This window comes from Budorcas taxicolor, chromosome 21, assembly GCF_023091745.1.
Source record: "Budorcas taxicolor isolate Tak-1 chromosome 21, Takin1.1, whole genome shotgun sequence".
NCBI lineage: Eukaryota > Metazoa > Chordata > Mammalia > Artiodactyla > Bovidae > Budorcas > Budorcas taxicolor.
The window spans coordinates 19,010,618-19,019,084 of NC_068930.1; the positions used below are offsets into that span (position 1 = coordinate 19,010,618).

The window sequence follows — 8,467 nt, forward strand, 5'->3', positions numbered from 1 at the left end:
GACCAGAGCCCTCTGGGAGAGCCACTGCCCCCTTGTTCATATGCTGTCACGCTCCCCAGTTCATCTTCCTGTCCGCAGCCCTGCAGCCATCCCAACCAGGTCAGGCTGAAGCCTTCATCAGGCCTGTGGTCCCACACTGCTGCAGGGGAACTGCAGCCAAGCCTGGATGCTGCTTGCTCCCCAAAACAGGGGCTCACCATGTCACAGTCCACTTGGGGAAGGACAGGAGAGCCTGCCTGTATGTCCCCAGGCTCCTGAATCCCAGTGGAGATGAATTTCTCCAGGGACTCCTGTCCACCAGGTTTCCTACCTCCCCCACTATGGGGCCAGAGGCCCCAGGTCCCATCTTTCCTTCATCAGGCCCCACAGTTTCCCGCCTGTTTCCACATCAAGTACAAAAGCTCTTGGGTCAATCTTTTGCTTATTTTAAAGCCTCCCATTACAGGAAAACAGACAAGGACTCCCAAAGTAATAAACATGGCAATCCACAAAGTTCTAGGAGCCCCAGCCTTTGGCCTGCGGAAATAGTGACAGACTTTATTTTCTTGGGCTCCAAAATCACTGCAGATGGTGACAGCAGCCACGAAATTAAAAGATGCTTCCTCCTTGGAAGAAAAGCTATGACAAATCTAGACAGCATATTAAAAAGCAGAGATGTCACTTTGCCAACAAAGGTCCGTAGAGTGAAAGCTATGATCTTTCCAGTAGTCGTGTACGGATGTGAGAGTTGAACTATAAAGAAAGCTGAGCGCCAAGAACTGATGCTTTGGAACTGCGGCGTTGGAGAAGACTCTTGAGAGTCCCTTGGACTGCAAGGAGATCAAACCTGTCAATCCTCAAGGAAATCAATCCTGGATATTCACTGGAAGGACTGATGGTGAAGCTGAAGCTCCAATACTTTGGCCACCTGATGCAAAGAGCTGACTCATTGGAAAAGACCCTGATGCTAGGGAAGATTGAAGGCAGGAGGAGAAGGGGACGGCAGAAGATGAGACGGTTGGATGGCATCACCGACTCGATGGACCTGAGTTTGAGTAAGCTCAAGGAGACAGTGAAGGACAGGGAAGCCTGGCGTGCTGCAGTCCATGGGGTCTCGCAAAGAGTCAGGCACGACTTAGTGACTGAACAAAAGATAAAGGAGGGGTCAGTCTGTGGTTATCAATGCCCCTTTCTGAGCCTTTCCCTGGACCAGCTAGAGAATTTTCTCTACCCTCCTGGGCTGGATGAGGCCTCCTCCATCTCAGGGATGCAAGGCAGACATCCCACCTAAAGCCACCCGGCCCCTCCCCTGGACACACTAGCTGCTTAGAAACACTCACATCCGTTCAGACGTTCCAGGCTCCAGATAGTCGCCTTTCACTAGTAAAACCCATGATGTCTGCAGAGCTTTTCAGCATAAAATGAACTTTCCGGAATGTTTCCCCATGCACAACTCGGAGCAGCCTGGCAGGGGGCAGGGATTAAAAGGGCCTCATTTCACAGATGACCACGCAGGGTGAAGGCTGAGTCCCCAGCCGTGGTCAGGAGACCAGCGAGAGGCAAAGCCAGCACTCGCTAAACCTTGATCTTCTGGAAAAAACAATGATGGATTACAAAAAAACTGGAAGCCTGAATAAACTGGATCACTTTTTTTTTTTTAAAGGAATATGAGATCATTTTTACCAATCACATTAGCTAAAAGGGAAAATGTAGATAATAGCAAGTATGGGTGGAGAGGTGGGCTCCCAGACACCATCAGTAGGACAGTAAACTGGCTTATTAGTCTTTGCAAAAAGCATTTAGTTTGGACAATGAAAATTTAAAGACCAGAAAGATACATGATCAAGACGTACATGAATTCATGGCTTGTATGGAGGGTTTAAAAAAAAATCAGACACAAGCCAAAAGTGCCCTGTTAGGAGACTAAAAGAAAAAAAAAAAGATAGCGCTTTGGCCATGCTGTGGAATATTATGCAGCTGTGAAAAGGGAACAAGATCCACCCACACACTAAGTGATAGACACTGGAATACTGAGTGTGATCCAAATTACATAAGGACAAAATCTGTATAAGAAAAGGGGGACGAGAAGGCTATGCCCCAAACTGAAGACAGATACCAAGGACCAGGCTGCTTTCACAGCAGGTTCCACGTCTTCTAATACTGTTTGTTGATAAAGGAATCCACCAATGTATGATTAACATTAAAGATAATAACACATCTTAAAAGGAACATGTTTTCTTGGCCTTTGTACAAATCAGAAAAGCAGCTTCTCTCTGGGTCTCATCTCAAACCCCTCTCCAGCACACGATGTTCACAGCCTGTTCATTTGTTTGACACCCTCTTCTTCAGATCCTCCCACGGCTGCATCTTGCTGTCCTGGAGGTCTTGGCTCAACGTTGTCAGCCTAGAGGAGCTTTCTTTAGGCTCCCTGGTCTAAGCAGATGCCCCACCTCGATCCTTTTCCTCACGCTGCCACCCCACCCCATCCACCTCCTGCAGCCCAACCTAAGCTCTATTTATTTGTCTGTCTGTTGCTTGCCTCCTCCAGTTGAATGGGGGCTCCAGGATGGTGAGGACCTTGCCTTGTTCTCTGCTGCGCCGCAGAGCCTGGCAGAAAACAGCTTGCAAAAAAAGACTCATTGGGGACTTCCCTGGGGGTCCCATGATTAAGAATCAGCCTGCTAATGAAGGGGACACAGGTTTGATCCCTGATCGGGGAAGATCCCCCATGCCACGGAGCAACTGAGCCCAAGAGCCGCAAGTACTGAGCCTGTGCACCGAGAGCCCATGCCTGCAAAAGAGAAGCTACCACAGCAACGAGCTGAGCACCACAACTAGAGAGTCATCCCCACTCTGCAACTAGAGAAAGCCTGTGTGCAGCAAGCTGAGCACCGCAACGAGAGTCATCCCCACTCTAACTAAGAGAAAGCCTGTGTGCAGCAGCAAAGGCCCAGCACAGCCAAAAATAGACAGAATTTTAAAAGTTCACTGGCCACGTGAAGAATTGGGACACCAACGACAGTCCGTTTCCTCGTGTGTCCTATGGCTCCGTCACATCACTCACAGCCTAGCGCTGAGCCATAACCACCCGGCTAGTTGTCTGTCTCCCAAGCCAGAGGCTGAGCAGAATTCCAAGGACAACCCTCTTTAAAGCTGACTTTCCCTTCTCAGTTTCTAGTCTGGGGTGAGCCATTCAGAAGGTGCATATACATGTTCGCTGCCTGAATGGAGCTGTATCTCTTGCTTTATCCAATTTCCAAAGCTGCGAACAACACAGGTGCTCACTGGTGGATTAAGGGACTTGCTGCCCAGGGTCCCACAAGCCCAGCCGGGACACAGCAGGACTTGAACACTGGATGGAGGGTACAATCACCATGGCTTTCGAGAAGAAAAGCTCTCCCGTCTCTCGGCCCTCACCCCAGCCCAGACGAAGCGGACGAGTCTGACCTGGCCAACCGCAAACCTGGCAGGCAGCTCGTCCAGGAGTTTGAAGGGGCCGCGCCTTCCTTATCTTAACTAGGAGATTGATTCTGGTCAGCCCACGTTGATCTGTGGTCGGCCTCTCCTTCAAGGAGTAGGCAGAAAACCAGCCAGGCTCTCAGTTTCCACCCTATCCCTTGCATGCTACTCTGAGGGGCGGCCGCCAGTCGGAGGCGCCTTCCCGGCAGACAGAAGTGGGTGGGGAGCCACACCGTAGCCAATGTGGGCCTCCCTCTGGCGGCGTCTGACACAGTTCTCCCACGGCCCTGCTCAGCCCCTGCAGCCCGCCTCCTCGCATAAGGAGCCATCAGGCTGGCCTTGCAGGCACCTCCTTGGCAAGTGTGGGGAGCATGGTGTCCTCCTCTGTGCCCCCAGACTCCCTGGTGATCCCACTAGCTCCTGGGAGCTCTGTCCCGCTTTTCTTTGGGAGGTGTCCCCTGAGAATGCCCAGGGGACATTCCCAGGGGACATCTCCCAGGCTAGATCTCACTCCATCTGTTCCAGAGTGGAGGGAGCAACTTCAGTTCTCCCACACCTGCTGCCCTTCACCCCTGGGCCCCAGACTCCAAGGGGCCAGAGGCAGGGAAGAGCCCTGTCCCTCTGGAGTTATCGGCAAAGTCTGACTTAGTTTCCACTCACCCAGAAAGAAAAGGAAGTGGGGCACTTGCCCTCACTTCACTCTACAGATGGAAAAAATGAGGGCCCAGAGAAGGAAGGTGACATGCCCAAAGGCCCAGCACCCATCGTCAGCGGCAGAGCTGGGAACCAGGATGCCAGGCTCCTGCCTTCTAATTCAGCTCCCTCCACTCTACCAGCTGCCCCTCACCCCTCCTGCCCAGGAGAGCTATGCAAGTAACTCGTGCCTTATAAAACGACGTGATACCAAAACTCTTTTTTGAGATTTAGCAGCAAGATATTTAACAGAAGCACTGTACAGAAGAGCAAATTGAGGCCCAGGGAGGTAAGCAGACCTACGGGAAGTTACACAGCCAGGCAGGAGCAGGGCAGGACCCCCAGGCCCCACCATCAGGGCTTTATCTGCCGACGCCTTCCAGGGGCGAGGGTTCCAGTTGCGAGATGGCCGGTGAAGAGGTGGCCTTGGTCTCGGTCACATTGAAACAAGGTGAGGCCCAGAGACCCTCTTCTAAACTCTGTCCAGCCCAGGGGTGCAGGAGACGATAGTGGGGAAAGGAATGGCTTGGGAGATCGTTGCGTATTTGCAGAAAATGCAGTGGAATTTCCCAGCTTAACTGGGTTTCTGAGACGACAGAGCTGGCACTTCTAAAAACAGGCTGATGAGCCACAAGCGCCTACAGTTTTTCATCCAAAAGGGTAGTGACAGGGCTGGGAAGGAAAGGTTTACCAGTAAGAAAGAAGAGAGTCTCCTGGCACTAAAGGGAGGGGGCACGGTGGGTGCAGGTGGCGGGGGCCCCAGGAGAAGGTCGGGTTCAAAGAGCCCATGCTCTTCTCCCCCCTCCCCAACCTGGTGCTGAAGAGACTTCATAACAGGGAGCCCTCCCAGCCCTGAGTCCCCCTCTGACCTCCAGCCCCACATGCCCCCTTCCCTGCTCCTAATGAACAGCTGAGGGACCCGGAGTCAGGCTGGCCAGGTGAGCACCTGAAGTTGACAGGTATCAGCTTCAGCCGATCGGGGTGGGAGGACAGTGTGGCTCAGGGGCCCGGGGATCCCGGAAAGGGACTGGAGCCTGCTGGGAGGCGGGACTGACTCCATCACCTGCAGACAGACCCAGGTTCCTAAGGGGAAAGGCCTGCTGGGAGGCGGTGTAAAAAGCTGTGGACACACACTCCCCATTGCTGCCCCCGGGCCCCGGATGTCTGGGAAAACTAAGTGTTTTCTGGCTGGGAAAACGCTTCAACAGCCTGGGCTGCCTAAGGCAATTCAATTATGAAATTTACCACATTAGATGAAAACCAGCATCTCAATCAGCCAATTCATTTGTGTCTGGTCACCCTGTTTTCTCGTGCCAGACCTGCTGGCCTTTCACGGGCCACACCCACACTGAGGCCTCGTCAGTCCAGAGCTACTAAGGGCTCAGGGGACGGGCTGGTCTTGGGGCTCGTGGGTGGGACCTCCCAGGATTCCCTGCGCAGAGAGGCTGCACCCAGGAGCGCCCCCTCATCTTCCTGGGGGACTCCTGGGCCAGACCACCACAGTCCCAGGTGAACCTTTCCACTGCCTCCCACCCGCCTGCTCTCTGCCCTCAACCTGCGCCGGCCTGGAGGCTGGCAATGAAGCGGCCCCTGGGAGAAGTGCGAATGGGTCCGGGGAGGCGGTAGCCCAGGACCTGCCTTTCTCATCTTTACCCAACCAGAGCATCCTCTCTCCAGGAAGCCTTCGCCACCTGTGCTCCCCTCCTGTGCCCCCCTTAGATCCCCTCGCTATCTCTGTCACTGGGGGTACCGTGGGCACCTCCTAACCCCACGTGGCAGCACATCCTGGTCCAAGGGGGCTCCCGGAAGGCGTGGGCTCAATCAAGCCCCTTCAAACATCAATTAACACATGAATGAACACACCACCCACTAAAGGACACTCCCTCTGACGCCCCTAGCCCATGACAGTGAGAGATGGAAAGAGCCAAGCCTCCTTTCCCTGCAGCCCAGCAAGTCCAAGGCCCGGTAATGTGGTCTTTCTTCCTGCTCTCCTCTCCCACACGGAGTGCCTGCAGGTCTAAGATGCTGTTAAGGGGCATCAGGCTGCAGAAACCGCCTCCGAGGGGGAGTGTGCAACTAGCCCCCAGCTCCTCTCTGGGTACTGCAAACATAAAACCAGCTGCAGCCCCAGGACCAAGGTGTCTACCATTAACTACCTTCCTTTTAACAACCTCCGCGGAGTCACTTCCTGACAAAGGGAATGACTCAAGGTGGAGACAGCTGCCCGGCCTGTAAGAAGACTGACTCGTCATCCTCAAAGGCAGGTCTTGGGGATTCGAGGCCCCCATGTTAAGAATACCAAACCTGCCCCCTGGTTGGGGTGGGCTTTGGGTCCTACTCCTCCCAGTCCTCAAATGCAAGCCTTCAGCAACATCCTGGAGCAATCAGAACAGCACCTGGGCTCAAGGAGCATCGGACCCATCTGTGAATGGGGCGACTGAGGCCCTGGGTCCGAAAGGGCTTGACCCCAAGTCACAGTCACTGGAGTCTGGCTCATGACAAGCCGCTGGGGTTCCCGCCTCCTCTCCCATGGCCACCGGCAGCTTCCCTCCCTCGAGCACGCTGCCAGAGTGAAACCAAAAGGCCCAGACACCTGGCCTTCTCCGCCCTGAATCACCAGGGAGGGCCAAAGCTCAGGGAGCCTTGTCCAAGCCCCAAAGCAACCCAGCAGGAACAAGAGCCGCTGCACTAAACCTGCGGGGGTCCTGGGTCGATCCCCACTACAACCCCTTTGTCAAGGTCTCTATAAAGATTCCTCTGCTCAAAGAGAGCAGAAATCAGTGTGGCGGGGGCGGCTTTGAAACAGCAGCGCAGAAGTGTAGGGTGCCCCTGAGGGGCACGGACTCCCAACCCGAAGATCCCTCAAGCAACCACAAGGGGGAAAAGGAGTGAGGTGTGCCCAGGTGTAGCGAGGTCCCGGAGCCAGGGCGGAATGGGGTGAACCAGACAGCCGGGCCAAAGGAGGCTCGCTCTGCACCCGCTAGAGTGGCGGCCACCCGGGGCGGCGGGACTTCGGGCGGGTGCCCATTCCTCGGCGGCTCCAAGCTCTCAGCACAGGACGAGGGGCCCTGTCAGGTGGGACGCAAGCGGGGCCCGGCTCGCGTGGACGATCTTTCCCGTGGGGAAGCCCCTCGGCTGTCTCTGCACGAGGCAGGCAGCCATCTGGCCCCTGGGCGTCAAGTGCGCGGGGACTACCTCGCAGAGCCCGGGCCGTTCACATCCTCAAAGACAGGCAGCCTCCTCTTTCCAGGATCGATAGTAATTTTTTAAAAAGAGAGTCTGCGGACTCAATGAATCAAGCACTCCCGGGGGGGTGGGGGGTGGGGGGGAAGAGTTGCAGCTCCTGCGCGCAACATCCTATTTGTAAAACAATTCATTCCGTCGCTCTGAGCTTTCAAGCAAATAACCTCGCCGGGTCCCCAGGCACGCACGAGGCCGGAGGAGCGGAGCTGGGAGGGGTGCTTCTCTCCAGACCTCCACTCCCCACCATTGTCCCCGGCCCCGAGACCCCGTGGTGCACTAGGGGGTTCCGGGGGTTCGAGCCCCGGGGCGCTGTTCCCCAGGCAGGCGGGCCCGCGAGGCTCGCTCTGCCCGTTGGCGCGGGAGGCGGGGGTTGGTGCCCACACGGCGGGGCGCGCAGGACCCGGCGCCCCCGGTCCCGGGGCGGGGTGGGTGGTGACAAGTGCCACCGCCGGGGCCGCAAGCGCAGCTACACCGACTCTCGTCCCCAACCCGGCCCCGGTACTCACCGCTCGGGGCTGCTCCGCCCGCCGCGCTCAGAGGCCGCCCCCCCGGCCGCGCGCGCGCGAGGTCCCTCAAGCCCTCGCCGCTGCCGCTCCCCTCCCCCGGCTCCCAAACGCCGCGGAGCGCGCCGCCGCTTTGCGGTTCTGCCCCGGCGCCGCCAGCAAACTAGTTTCTCCGGCCTTCCCGCCCCGCCTCCCGACCTTCAGCCAATTAGAGGCGGCGCCTCTGTGACGGACGGGCAGTCGAGCCCGTAGCTAAGCCCTCCGGGGGAGAAAGGGGTGGGCGCCGGGCCGCGCCGGCTCCGCGAGGGGGCGGGGCAGGCAGAGGAAAAGGACTTCGACCAGATTCTTAAAGGGGCAGGCACCGGCCCGCCCCGGCGGCCGGCCGAAGTTGGTGAACAAAACCGACGGGTGTTCCGGGGCTCTCCTAAGGAGCGAGCTTTGTGGACTGCGAATACATCTTCTCTGCCTGCTCTTCGGAGACATACTTTTAGTCATGAAAGCGTTAAACAAACGTTTCTCTTTTATGCTGAGCTTGCCTCAGTGTTTGAGATTTTCTTCAGCCACTGAACCCCGTCTGTACTTGGAATAAG

The 8,467-nt window shown here is 56.3% G+C and overlaps 1 protein-coding gene across 3 annotated transcripts in view; it reads right to left on the minus strand.

The window, feature by feature from the left end:
- The window catches only part of KLHL25 (kelch like family member 25), a 49,058-nt gene extending 41,078 nt beyond the window's left edge, over positions 1-7,980 (minus strand). The window contains exon 1 of one of the 3 annotated variants that reach the window (XM_052659876.1): positions 7,881-7,980. The gene's annotated coding sequence lies outside the window, so the exon portion shown is untranslated. The remainder of the gene's footprint in view (positions 1-7,880) is intronic. The other 2 variants (XM_052659875.1, XM_052659877.1) reach the window with 2 other exon arrangements.
- Positions 7,981-8,467: the final 487 nt, after the last annotated feature.